Source organism: Strigops habroptila, chromosome 6, assembly GCF_004027225.2.
Source record: "Strigops habroptila isolate Jane chromosome 6, bStrHab1.2.pri, whole genome shotgun sequence".
NCBI lineage: Eukaryota > Metazoa > Chordata > Aves > Psittaciformes > Psittacidae > Strigops > Strigops habroptila.
The window spans coordinates 21,432,619-21,448,081 of NC_044282.2; positions in this window are offsets into that span (position 1 = coordinate 21,432,619).

The window sequence follows — 15,463 nt, forward strand, 5'->3', positions numbered from 1 at the left end:
GAGATTCTGGAAGTGTATAAGACATGCAACTGTGTAAATCTTTTTGCATGTATATAGGCTGGAAGTAATGCACAGGCATCTCTTATTCTATGTATAAGAGCCTTTTACACACAATACAATAATGTCTTTCATTCAAAGACTGTGATTTGTCTGAGTTTTCTCGATAACAGAAATAGACACTAATAGGCAGAATTATAGGAATAAACAAAATAATTATTCATGTCTAAAAAGTAAACCAGATCCACACTTGAGTTGTTGCCTTTGGTCCTAATGAAGAGTACAAATGAGTCTTTCTCAAGTTATTTATGGTATGGCAGAAAACATCTTTTTGCATGAGCTGTAATTGAAGCTTTATATGACTGCACATGGGGCTGGCCTGCGTTATACAGAAAACATGAACAAGCACAGCCATTCAGCCTGGCAGCTGGAGACCAGGTGAATTACCATCAGGGGTCTCCAATGACTTTAAGGCCTGCACTCATGCAACTGGTCTGAGGCTTTAATGCCTAGCGCTGAGATGATGACTGCATATTGCCTATATATTTCCTTATATATTGTAGGTTGCCCAGAGAAGTTGTGGATGCCCCATGCCTAGAAGTGATCAAGGCCAGGTTGGATGGGGCTTTGAGCAACCTGCTCTAGTGGAAGTTGTCCCTGCCCATGGCAGGCGGGTTGGAACTAGATGGTCTTTAAGTTCCCTTACAACCCAAACCATTCTATGATGCTGTGATTCTATAACCCTCTGCCTTTTTCAAGATAATAAAAAAGCAAGCACTTAAATGGAATTAACATCATGGCTGAGTTTTAGTCAGTTTACACTAAGTCAGACTGGTTAGCTGTCTTATACTCCTTGTCAAATTTCCTTGTTTAACATGGCATCAGACAAAATGAAAGTCTGGATTTTTTTCCAAGTAAAAAGAAAAGTACAGGCTTAGGGAATAAGAAAGCTAGAGTTTGTGGAGAAATAAATTTTAGGTCATAAAAATACATATCCCTATATATAATGTATAATGAAATGTATAATGAAATGTAAGAAGCAAAATCCATTCTAACCGAAGTCTGGTCCACATTAGGCCACATCCTCACTATTAACTTAGCCTTTAATGTCATTATTCACATGATATTTCTGCAAGGTGATTATTAGCATGCAGCTATTTAGAAGAATTCGGATTACTTGCAGAAATGTTCAGAGAAGCTGTCCAGCTACACTGGATGCTAGCTGAGGTAATATTTTGTGCCAGCATTTGTGGGCACATAAAATACGTCTTCTATTAAAACAGATGCAAGTGATGGCAATTTAATGTTACTCAAGTATAGCTAATTAAATAGTTTAATTATCTAATAAGGCTTATGTTAAAATGAGGAGTGCTTAATGAAATAGACAAAAATGCTGAATACTGTATTTACATTCCATTACATAAGACAAGGCTTGAAAACAAATGCCACTGAACTACCGAAGTAGTTATAAAAACAAAAGGTTTTCTATTTTGTATTTTCTATAACCATATTTGCTTTGTTAATTACTCTGTACATATACATAATGAAAAGATAAAATCAGATTACCTTGGCTGTAGTACAGATGAACATGCTGGTGTTCACACCCTGTTTGAAAGGAAGGAATGGAGAAAGACAGAGGGTCATCATGTGGTCTAGCAGAGTAGTGGTACTTTTTGGGGGTCAATAAGGGAGAAATTTTGCTTCTAACACTTAAAGTAAGTTTATCTTTCCTGATATTTAAGTGAAAGCTTCTACTACCTCAGATTTTATACTTATTATAGTATTAAGTTATTATAAGTGTAAACAGAGGGCACTGTCTCCATGTCCACAGCTGCCAGCCCATCATCTCTACCTCATGAGGAGATGTATCTTGACTTTGGTCCACTGATCCTCCCCATGCAAGATTACAAATTAATTCCCTTAGATGTGAGAATTCTAATAAAACAATACATTTTCTGTCTGCTGAAGTCAATAGTAAGACCCCTCTGTATTTCAATGCAATTAGCATTTTGGCCTAAACACTGTGATATTTTGTCCTCCCCTTTTTGAGAAGGAGGCTGGAAATGCCTGCAAATTTCAGGCCACAGCTTTCCATTTCATTTCCCATAATATTTGAAAGTTGCTGCACATACTTGACATGAAAAGGGGTTAAAAAAGAAATATTACAGTACAAAATAAGGTTCTAAACAAGGGTCTTCAGTGGGGGATACTTCTCCAGATACACAGCTGTCTCTGCTTTCTGAAGGCACAAGTCCATCAGCACAAGGCTTTGGATTGCCTGGCAGAAAGTTTATTCACAAGCAGAGCTAGTTAAATATTATACATACCAAAACCACTGTGCCTGAATGATACTGTCTTTAAGATACCATTTCCAGTCCTATGCTGTCTATAGTCCCTCTGCCTGGGCTTGCAGAGTATCGGCAGTATCCTCAGGTAAAAGCCAAAACACTGTGCATTTGGTGCTCCAAGAACAGTGGTGGACTTGATCTTCACCACACATGTAGACCAGAGAGCATGTGTCAGTTTATACCACCTCAGGGACATGTTATTTAGAGCCGTTTGTTGAAAAGTAAGTAAAACACATTCTGAGACAGTATCAGTGGCCAGATTCATTTTCCAGGGATCCTGAAACAATTAATCTAAGAACTGCATTGATTCACACAATTTGGGGGTTGTATTTAATTGTCACTCTTTTACTGTGCAAATGAGATCTAAAAAAAATGTACATAATAGACAAGATAAATATTTTTAAAATATTGGTTAATCAGAATGATTTGTGTCAGGAATCCAATTCACAACTTGCAATTAATATCCTGTTTACCAATTCATGCTAAAATAAACACTAATTATGGCACATGTTCGCTTCATAAGTGCTCTGGTTTAGGTTGTTAAGAAATGCCTTGTGTAACCTGACTGTTTTTTATTTCGTAAATCAATTGCACAACTGCTTGGTCCCATAGAGAAGGCAAAGCTATGCCACACATGGTGGCTAAACAGCATATGAATTAAACTCCATATAAGCAAATTTCTTTGTAAGTAATTTATATTGTATGGTAAACTTGTATCCAACTAGAACAGCAAATTAAAACATTAATCACATCTGTAAAATTTAAGGCCTTGTGCATACAGAAAAAATATTAGGGAAATACATTTTGCTGTATTGCTGAAATAAATATTCCACATATGGAAGCCAGTCTAATCCTTCTCATTATAGTGTGGATGAAGATGAACATTAAGCCCATATAACATTTCTTTCAGAATTAGTCGATAGCTCATTTTAGTAGGTAGCACATATTTCCAAACCTGAAATGCCCACATTCAATCAGATTTGCAGTCTCTTTCCCTTTGCTGCTGAAGCTTTTCATCACTGTTAGGTAACCACTGTGATTATCCCATATCACATACCGATGAGAAGACAGAACAAGCTCTCTCCCCAGTGCTGAGCAGGTTGTAAGCTGTGGCAAACTAACTTGCTCTGAAATTATCAAGTGTTCCAGCACTCCTTAGCATTACTAACATAGGCAGCCTGCCAGCCCCCTCTCCAACATCCAAATCATCTTCCTCTCTTAGCCACATTTTTATCCATCTGCTTCACAAAGCAGCCCACATGCTTTGACTTACTCTCATATTTGAGTACAATGTGAGTTTACTTTAGATCTAAGCCTTTCTGTGCTACTTCATCAAACATGGGACTCTCTGTGGATGGTTACCTAATCATCACTAGAGCATGGAATTTAAGCCCAATAAATGACACTGGCTTTATCACCTTATTACTTAATACCTTAATACCATGTTACTGTTCTCATCCACAACTGAAAACAGCCTGGAGCCTCCTCCCCATCTCATAACTTTGTGGGGATCCAAAATATAAAAAGACCCACTCCCTTGCACATGAATAGGAGGCATAGCACACACTTGATACTCAGGTGGGAGCAATCAAAGTGAGGTTCCTGTGATTCCTCCTACTTGCTTATTCCACCTCAAACTAAAGGGGATAGAGTTCAGGCTGGTGTGAGAGAGCTAACCAAGTTCAGGTTCTTGGTAGGCTCTTTCCTGAAGGGCTATTAGATACCCATCTGACAGCAGCTGGGATATCTTCACTGGTCCTTTGAATTGTCTTAATTCATTTGGCAATAAGAAGCTGTTGCAGACTGTTGCAGCTATATTACAGGTTTCTCTGGAGGTTGACCTGCTCTTTGTTTCCCCTATGAAAAACTTTATTTGATTGACTTTAGTTTGACTTCTAATCAGCCTGTATGTTTCATCATTTGCTAGGTTTGCCATTGCTTTCCTTCAGTGATTACTTTCACTCCCAAGGTGCTGTGAGCTTTGATACTGTATGCAATGATCAGTTCATATAGTTCAAGAAAATTATATGAGTAACGTGCCCTTGCTTGCCTGAAAGATGGGAAGATACATGCAATAAGTAATACTTGGAGGTATTATTCAAGCAAATAAGCATTTCCTTTTTTTTTTTTTTGGCCTACTAATGTATCTAAGAGGGTTTTTTTAAAGTAACTTCTGCTGAAAAAAGGATTGGTTATTAACTTTAGAGAGAGTCACAAGAGAAAATTCTCAAAAATGCAAACTGATAACTCAGTATAGATTTATTTAGAGTTCTATTCGTGTAGATTGTCATGTGTTATTTTAACACTTGGGTGTGCATACAGTATTACAAAACCATAAAACATTATATTTTTGAAGTTACCGTGTTTTCTTCAAAGGATCATATTTTTAAAGTGGCATCTAAAGCTGAAATCAAAGATCACCAAATATAAGATATTTAATATATGAATTATAATTTTGAAACATCTCCGTCACACCATAAGGACCATAAACAATCCATTTGACCAACTCAGAACCAGTCTGGCTGGGACTAGCCTGTTGCTGTTTTGCTCTCAACAGTGATGCTGTTAACAGTTTCATGCCTTGGGTGAAGAATCCTATGGTTAAATGCTGTCTTTTCCTGACAGTGGCTTCAGGTGTGATCTGCAGAGGCAAGTGTTCCTGCTTGAGGAGCCTCTCATTCTCTTTACTTCTGAACCACTGCCCTGCTGAGATCCAGCTGCAGCCAATAATTCCTATATGTATTCCTATACACCAAGATCTCAAGAATATTACTTGTCTGGAAGAGCTGTACATTTGGTAAGACCCTGAAGGATCAGGATTGGGTTTATTGTTTTGTTACATTGTACCATAAAAATGCCGCTAACATTCTATTAAAAAGCTTTAATACAGGAAATATGAAATTAATGAACTTTTATCTCATGTTCTCCTATACCCATTTACCCTGACACTTTGTTGGTAGTGTACACACTGTGATGTGCACATAGATGGGATGGCCATCGCTTTTTTAAACCCAGCAATAGTCTGTGAATGAAACGGCAATGGGAAGGCAAACACCAACCATGTTATGATGAATCTGATTGACTAACCACTCATTTCAGTATTTTACCACAGTTGTATTTCACTGTCTGTATAGTATCTCATCTATTCATCAGTGTCATAGTAAAGTAGAAAGTGAAATCAGTTTCTTGGAAGGATATGCCTTCCAAGGTGCCAACTCAGTAGGGTGCAGAGGGTTCTTTGGTAGATCTGAAGGATAGTGCCATTGACTTGTGTAATCTGAAGTGAATATCTTTGTAACTTGTTATTTCTTCCATACCCTGAATTCGTGATTCTCAGAGATCTGCACTCATATACCATTTTCATCCCCTGCTCTTTCAGCAGGAAATCACAAACATTTTAACTGGCATTTGCATCCTCAGTGGTAAATGTTTAAGTTGCTTCCATGAGCACTTTTACACTTGCTCAGTTTTACTGTTGCAGTAATTCCACCAGTAATCCACACAGTTTGGTATAATTAAACCTCTGTAACGGTGCTGGTGAAACTGAATAGCCCTTTCTGAAAGTCATCTTAAAAGAAGAAACTTCCAGTGCACCTCTGTCCCACTGTATCTTCACCCCACAGGTTTGGGGCTGGCAGATTGGGCAGCAGCTTGTGGATACTCATTATAATAAGCTAAATTTTCTTTAATGCTCTTTTTGAGTTTTAGTTACCAGATTTAGATTCATGTTTTATGGTTTTTTCATTTTATTATGAGAGTTCTTTAAATTTAAGCTTAAGATGCTTTTGAGCCTTGGTCTAACATTGGCCTTTTAGAAAAAGTATTCCACATAATTGCACCACTGTACTGCTGAGTATATTGATCACTATCACCATTGTACAATGTAGGCTATGGGTTTATAGGACATAAATATCTTTGTACTAGTAATTAGAAGGAAACAGAACAATAAAATAAATTAATGAGAACACAAACAAAAGAGCCCTGGGTTTCAAATATAAGACAGGTCACACAGCTATTACTAATAAATTCAAATTACCATTTTTTATGAAGGCCAGACTCCTTTCGGCTGAGGATGCCTACAAATAACTGTTCCCACACCAGAAAGTGTTATATTCTCTCCTTAAAGATGGGCATCTATCTTCTCAGTGGATTTCCATGCCAAAATTTATGCTAGGAATTTGATTTAGGATGCAAAAATAAAACCCCCAAAGCATGCCTTCTTCCTGTCTCAAAAGAAGGTGTATTTTGTGCTGACAGTGTAGAGTTAAAAAAAAACCCCAACACTTTTCTGAAATCCTTGCTCATTTGGATAGCCCAGAATATTTGATGCCATCACTAAGGTTTCTCCTAATATGTACACATTACTAGTCGCTTTCTATGATACATGTACAAACCGCAAAAGACAAACCTCTCTTGTTTATGTGTCCTTCTTCAATTCACATGATATCCTCCCCAAAAAATTGAATACTAACATTTAAAACAAGTTTTCACAATGTCAGAGCTGAGGTGATTATTCCTTTTGTATGGAAAAAGCACCAATTATTTTTTAATGATATAAACTTATTAACCAGAGGAGTTACTAAAATCTGTAAGTTTAGTGAACTTAAATTCCTTTGGCAAAATGCTCATATTCATAAACTGGATACATAACTTTGGAAACAAGGCAGATGCAGTAGGCATGAATACTATCTTATTTAAATGTCTGTATTAAGCACAACCACTCTCTGCTAAAAATGGGGAAAAAACAAACAAGTCATATTCATCAAAGTAATTGTGTAGGTACTTTCAGTACCAAAATGCCTAGAATGAAAGATTGAACTGCTAACGGCAGCAGTGACAGCCATGAATCATGGTAGGCTACTTCGGGGCCTTTACCACCATAAAACAAAAGATGTAGATGAAAAATGCTGCAATTAAGTGATTTGATTTCTGCCCCCTTTTTCCTACTGCATTCGTGCATGGCTGCACAGCAAAGATTGATGGGAAAAATTACTCTACGTGATCTCTGACAGAGCCTTGGAACAATTCTATAAGGGGGAAACATACAAATCAAACCAGCTTTCTTGTATTCAAACAAAATAATACATATAAAGCAAATACTTTATCCTATATCTAAAGCACCAACATTTGCATGCACACATAAATTTTTGAGAAATGCTCTGCTATCAAAACCAAACTCATGGATTTTCCAGCTAGTTGGGTACTACTGATATTTGTTTAAATAAATATTCAATCAGTACTACTGAGTGGCATCCTAAATATGTTTGTGCAGTGAGAAGAACAAATTGCATATACAAATTTATGGAGGTAGAATGTTCTTATCTTTTATATCAATATATTATTAATAAAATACTCTCAAAATAAGATAATAAGAAAATCTTCCTGCATATTAGACTTCACTATCATTACCATCATTTAAATGGACATTTTCAATGGGCATTTATAAGTGAGTTTAGAGCAAGCATACAAAGGATTTATATCTGTGGTACTTGTGTAGAGGGAAAACATTATAATATGGCTGACATATACTTTAAAATATGCTAAATGTGCAAAAGGCATTGGATAAAATAAACAAGCAATGTTAATGCAAATGGGAGGCGACTGGCTCTACCGTAGCCTCCTCTACTGATATTACATGAGATTTATTTCCTGATGAGAGTAAAGACCATACAGATCCAGCCCGCTGTAAAAAACGTGCAGTTGATTTTGCTCAAATATACACAATGGAATCAACTCACTGAAAAAAGATGTGTAGACATTTGACTGCATTATGCATAGTAAAGCAGAGAATGAACAGACCGACTAGGGCACTGGTAATTAAAGGTAGGTCTTTTTGCCAAAGACCTAATGTTGCATCATGCTTAAAAGAAATCCCACTGCAGTACCCTTTTCAATGTCAGACAATATTTTTCATTTAATATATTTTTTTCCATATATTGAACACTTCTTTCCCAGAGATTCTGTTGTTCCGCAGTGCATAAGATCATATATTTTGTTTCTGCATCTAGCTGACTTATTCAACTTCAGATTTTTTCCTTTTTCTGATAAGCAGGTACAAGCCTCATGAGGTTGAGACTTCATATACATAAGCCTCTCCACCCTCAGCAGCTTTCTGCCTGATTTATGGGGGCCTACAAACCATTCTCCATGACTAGAGAAGCAACTTTTTAATTTTCAAACTTAATCCAGTTCTAGGATTAATTAACTGCCGCATAACACCCCAACAGCAAGATTGTGCTTTTATCCAGCCAGCTAGCATTCCCTGTAACTTCTCGCCCTGTAAAATAAACATTAAGAACTTTGGCCTCATGATTGCTTACTATTGATCACTTTTATAACCCAGGACACCTTATCTTCTTTCAGCATTTTACAGTATCATTAACTGTAGAATGCAAGTAAGTTTCTGCTATCAGCCTATTTTTGTATAAAGTTAGCACATCCAGAAAATAGCTGATAGCAGTTTTGTGGTGACTTACATGGCTGGTATGGCTCATTAGGTCACCCCTGGCAATAATGGAAGTGTAAATAGCCCTTTGTGTTAGCAGGCAGAACTGGGGTCTAGGAAGACCTTTGAGAAAAGGCTAGGTGCATTTGGACGAGAGGGTTTTGTTCAAAGAGGTACCTATTTGCTTCAAACAAAACCTTAGGAATCTCTTAGTCTGCAAACTCTTGGAGGTAGGAGCCAGAGTTTATTATAAAGATGCTAAAGGTCAGTGCTGTTCTCCAGACTTTACTGATTTATGAATTTTAAATAGCTTATACTTCATGCAGTATTTGTGATTAAGCATAGAATATTCTCTATCAAGTTATTTTAATTTAGCAATTTGAAAAAGCAGAAGAGTAGCTGGCTTAAGTCCATGACCCTGCAGTTTTCTCCACTCATGGACCAGTAGGCAGCAGGTAGCAACCAACGCTTGTTGCCCAGTTGTCCCATCCAAAAGGGTAAAGGGAGGAGGCTTAAGAAAGGGAAAGAGTAAAAGGTGAAAATGTGTTTTCTCCTCAATCTTTCAGAAAACACAGACATTGTGCTTTATGCAACAACCCAAGAAAATTTTCAAGAATCAACCCAGCATCATCCACCTCTATGTATTCGTCTGGGAAAGGACACAGGAACCTGCCTGAGGGGGCTGGGTGACATTCCTCAGGAGTCAGATATTTTTTTAATTGAGAGGCTATTATCTTACGTCAACCACCATTTTAAAGAGTGACGGCCTTGTTTTAACAGGAAAAAGGTTCATCAACTGCATTTACATTTGTTGCTGTCAAAAGGCAGAGGAGTTGAGAGGAATCCACACTCTGTTGGAAAGTGTGAAAAAATAGATGTGACATGCCAGAAGCACAGGTCAGCAAAGCTGCATTGCTACTGGATAAAGGGCAGGAAGAGGCTCTGAAATGAAAGGAAGAATGAGAAGGTGAAAGGAGGAGGAGGTAAATGTCCCTGAGGCCTGTGCAGGGCAGGAGGACTGCTGTTGGGAGAGGGGCTGAAAGCCTGCAGGGAGGCTTGCTCCAGGGCCTGGGGCCTCCTGCAGGCTCAAGCTGGCATCAAAGGACCCACACTGTTGCTCTAAAATGATATTTAACATTTTATTTATCACCCGTGACTTTGCTTTTAATCTCATGGCATGAAGTCCATATGTTTTTGCATGTCCATGTTTGAATTTAAGAAGAAATGATGAAATAATGAAGAAACAGGAACTGAAGTGTGAAGATGGCATATCTGGAGTATTCAGCCTCTTCAGAGGGAATCAAACAGACCAGTGTGATAAGGACCCACCTCACCAAATAGTTAGGGTTCAAAAGCGTCTCCTTGCAAAACATAGGGGCAAGTGTGGCAACTATTGTGGCCACAAACTGGTTTGGGGGAACAGATTTCCTCCTGCACAATCAGGTTAAAGACCCTCTTGTAAAGAGCAGTAGGATGTGAGAGGACACCTCACACCCACCAGCAAACCACAAAGCGCTACAATACATCATTTACTCAGTAATTTTCCAAGAATGATTATTTGTCCAATGCCTTAAAGTGCATAACAATGTAATGTAACAGTAAAATACAGAATTTTTAAACAGAATAGGTTGTTTAGCTTCATGTGACCTTGAAGTACTGTGGTATTTCACTGCTTTGTCATTGTCCTCTTATGCACCTCATATTCCTCACCTCACCTTATATTTTATGCTGTTTCTTACTTGAATCTTGCACAGCACAATGATGAGGGCTTCCACTTGTGATTATACAAATAATAAGTAATAGTAATAAGCATTCAGATTGCTCTCAATCTACCTGTCAGTCAAGAAACTGGTAGCTTTGCAAGACAGATGCAAGAGAGTAAATTTTACTTGGAATGAGTTAGATTAAGAAACTTAAATTTAGGTGTTCACCTGTAGGTTTTTGCAAGTGTAAGTGTGTGAGTTCCCATTATATAGTCAATAATCTTGTAAATTCATTTACAGAACTACACGTTCTTCCAGACACTGTCTGTCATCTGGAATATATTGTCATCTGGTTTCATTACAATCTGTATGTTTGTGCTGACATACTCCACTTCCAAAATAGAAAATAAAAATTAAAATTAAAAAAAAAATCAACAAACTGATTTTCCAACTATGACCCCTTTATCATAAAGGAATTCACATGTGTATCATAGGTCGATCTCACATCTCCATTATCAAAAGAGTAAGATTTTAAAAGGTCTCATCACAGCTAACAGGATAAATATATGGAAGCCTCACCTTCACACACAAACTTTTGCCTCATGCATTCTAGTGCTTTGAGAACAATATATAGTGATAGGGATCCACACAAATGATGCACATATCTCTACTGATATATTGTGGATTTAATGGAAAACTACTGAGATCTGAAGTGAGTTACATTCACCAAAGCTGATATAAAAAAGAGATGCCTGGGTCAGGAGTTAATCCTAATTTAGCATATCATATAAGAAACGACAATTCTAGTTACGTTATGTCTTCTATAGCAGTGCAGCAGGCTGGAGGAAAATATTAAACAGCACAGTAGGAAGGCAGATAGATTATTAAATAAATATCCTGTAACTATTTAATTAAACATTTAATTAAGCCTTTCTGGTTTACCTTTTGATTTATCCATACTTCCATGAGAATGAAACAGTAGTGATGTTGCTTTTATAAGAACCACCAGATACCACAGCAACAGAAATATAGAAATTCTAATTTTGCTTTCTTTTTTAATATGACATCCCTTTCAAATAGCTTTTACATTTTATTCCTTTCTGATATAATTTGCTCAGAGATCAAAATTTTTTTACTTATTTTTAGATTTTTTTCACTCTCACATAGACAGGTGTGTCTTTGGTGTTGTGAGTCTTACTTGTGAAAGATATTGAGCTAGTGCATCAAGAAAAGTGTTGGCCACTAGAGCATACAGAGAAATCCAGCCTATCACATGGTATGTGGTTCAAGGCACTGACTCCGCACTAATCAAAATGCTTTCATGTGTGGGCATTCTGGGAAACTGAGGAGAAATTGCACCCTCTCTCATTAAATAAATGCAGACCTAAAGACACTCACTGTGGCTACAGAGCTACATCTGGAATAATAAAATCTATTATGCAAGCAGTTCAGCATACAACATGCTATTTTGAGCAGTCTCTCTGGTGAAAAATACCCCCTGCATTTTATAATTGAAAAGCTATTTAACAATATAAAAATATAAATATTCCCAAATCAAGTTTTCGCCAAATATCCTGTACGTTTTGTCTCCCATCAGCTTAATTCAAAACATGGATATCAGAGACAGCAATGGCCCTGTGTTTACACTGCACAGCACTACAGAGAAATGATCACTTAGTTTTTGTTTTGGTTCCAATTCATTTTTTCAAGAAGCATAATTAAAAACTGCATTAATGCCACCAATTATGGCCTCCAAGGGACCAGAAACCCCATGTTACTATGTGATGGAACACAACTGAGCTGCAAACATCCATTTGCCATTATAATACTCATTAATCCTGCCAAATACAACTCATTATGAGACTTCAAGAAAATCATCTCATAGGCAAACACAGCACAGAATCTATCTGTCACTGCATTCCTCACAGCACAAGTTGCAGGGGTGGAAATTGTTCAATGTAACTAATTTATGAAGCTGCAAACTAACCATTCATTTCTGACACAAACCAGGAGGTGTCTGAAAATGTACAAGGACTACTTTACTGCTGGAACATGCCTTTAATTGTGACTTCTTCAAAAGTGAATATGCTCAATAGAAGGTGAAGAAAACGCTGTGAATAAAAGGAAGAATTGACTTGAATGTTTGCTCAAATCCTTTTTTTTCTAAGGTCAAAATGAATTAGACTTTTTTTCCTTATTTGCAAATTTTTCTTCTGATTTTGGGCAAGTCTTGGGGAAAAAGCAGTGCAGGAAGATGCAAATATAACATCTCACTGTATTGCTGAGAAGTCCTACAAAATCAACCATCTTTCAGTATTCTTAGTTACCATTGTTTAGTATTATTATTTAGTAGTATTGCTATTTACCTAGAATTGTATTTTGTGGTATCTATTTTGTAGCATCATTTTGTAAAATTCAGGATGGGTAAAAAATTCCAAATAAAATGAAAAACCAGGTTAAAAAGTCATGTAAGAATGTATTTGAAGTCTAATCCAAAATCTGTTATTCTGAAGACTGACTGGATAATCATCAAAATTAATTCTGCTGACTTTCTGAGCTTCAAACACAGCTACTCTAATAGGAGCCATTATAACATGAATACTCTAGTTTCACTAGCAGGACTCTCATGACCATGTCTTGAAAAAGTCACTGAAACCCTTGTGTTTTTCCACAGGTGTCTGTACCCGAGGTAGTATTTGGTAACTTCAAGAAGTTGGTAAAGAACTGTCAGGAATTTAGCAATATATTTCCTGATGTAAATTATAAAATAGTCTGAAAATTGCAAGATATTTCACTCATTAAACAAAACAGTTGCCATTCAGCAATGGTTCATACCCTTATTTTTCTCTTATGAATCGTCTATTCTGTAAAACTTTCATAGCTAAAATGAATCGTAACACCTCAAGAATACGTATTGTCTGCTTTATACTTAGATGACACCAGATAGCTAAAGCTGAATTCTTTAATTTTCTAGTAGGGGAAGTAACAGAGAGCTGTCCCAAAAGCGAATCATTCCGAAATGGATCCATCTCTTTAGCCCATTGACAGAAATGTCGTAGGACAGGAAGCCTTTCACAGAAATGAACAATTCCTTCTTTTAAAGACATACTGGAATTTCTCTTTGGACTACTGGACTCAGTACCAGAATAATTTGATATTTCGATTTTTCTGTGTGCAAAGATACTGTCTAGATTTCAAGGATATGTTCAGTTTTTCAAGCTGTCCACCTAAAAATATTTGAGGAAAACTTAAGACATTCAAAAAAAGATGTTGCTTGAGGAAGAGGGATGCTTACTGAAAGAACTATAGATGGGTGAAGAGTTCCTTGTAGCATCTTGTAGCATACCAGCTGTCTTCAGCTGTGTTGTAGAAAATTTGATTTAGTTCAGAAAACATTTTCATATTTTTTTTTAATGCAAACTGAAGGGATTCTTTAATTCCAAATACTGTATTTTTTAAGTCTGTAGAATGCTATATTTTTTTATATTTTTGTAAAATTTCAGAACAGAAAAGTTCTGAGCTGAAAAGAAAAAAACAAAACAATAAGAAAACCTATACCTTATAGATACTTACACATTACTTGCTTTCCTTGGGGAATCTAAAATATCCTTGCTCTTTGATGTCTGAAGTCAGGATTAGTGAAATCCATACTCCAGAAAATTCAAAGATAATACAGTCCTTCTCTTTTTAAAATAGCTCTTTGAGGTCAAGTTTAAAACTCATGCAGAGAGAAGAGAGTCTTAAAGGAAGTCTCTTGAAATTCAACATGCTCGGCATCTCCAAGGTTCACATTAATTTCAAACAATACCTTGTTCCATTTAAAAGTGAGAGATTGTTACAATAATGTGTTTTCAATTCTAACCAAAGTTATGATAATAAGAAAAGTAATTCTGCAGAGTACATCTGGCGATGCAGCCACCTGTGGTATAATAAAAAGCTATAAACCTCTCTAGGTGCTTGTTCTGCATCAGACTGTTTGACTGTTACAAATGTAATCTCTCTGGGGCAGCGACTCCACCTTGTTCAACAAATTCACCCATTGTTCAATGCTGCATAGGTATATGGTGCTATGCAAATAAGTCAAGGCAACTGACAGGGGTATGGTTCTCAATATTTTGTATTTCTTTTCTTATCCAGATTATTCTTGCTATTGTTTATTCACTCTGAGTATTCAGAGCCTTCCAGACTAGCACAGAGGGGCTGGATCTGAGCAAATAACTTTCCTTTATATAAATATGCAGATACAGATATAGATATATGCTCATACATGTATATTAGTTATTCAAAGTCTTGTTTAATCATATAAAAAATGAGTTTACAGTCTCAAATAAGGTTAGGCACACTTCCAGTAGGCAAGGCCAGCCATGTATTTATCAGCCATTCATGTATTTATGGATTGCCTCTCTCAGGTCCCTACCTCATTTCCCAGCTCCATCCTAGCATCAGGACTTGGCTCAGTAGCCCAGGCAGCTAATGATTTCCTCTGTGTGCCCTGTTGGTGCTCCATCTACATAAAAGAAAGTCTTTGACACAGCAAGATCCTCACTTTCAACTTGTTTCAACCCTTGCTGCTCAATCTGTTACCTGAAAATAAACATCTGCACAGTAATCCCTTCATATATATTTGAAGAAGAGTTTAGTAGTAATAGTCAACAGGAGTTTGAAAACCTTTAGCAAGTAATGGCTTCTTCTGAGCGTTGGAATACAGACTTTATAACTAAAGCTTTTAAACGCCTGATTTCAGAAACACTGAATCCTCTTACATCAGTGAAATAAAGAGAGCTGTAGTTTAGAGACCCTACAAAGACTTATGCTCATCGTATATGTTGAAGAGCAAAGTAACAAAAATATAGATCTGCCCATCTGAATGAATGAAACATATATACTGGCATTGTAGTAAGGGGTGCCAGGTATTGATCAGTGTGAATATAATGAATTGTATGATCTATAAGACCATAATCCAGCTATTA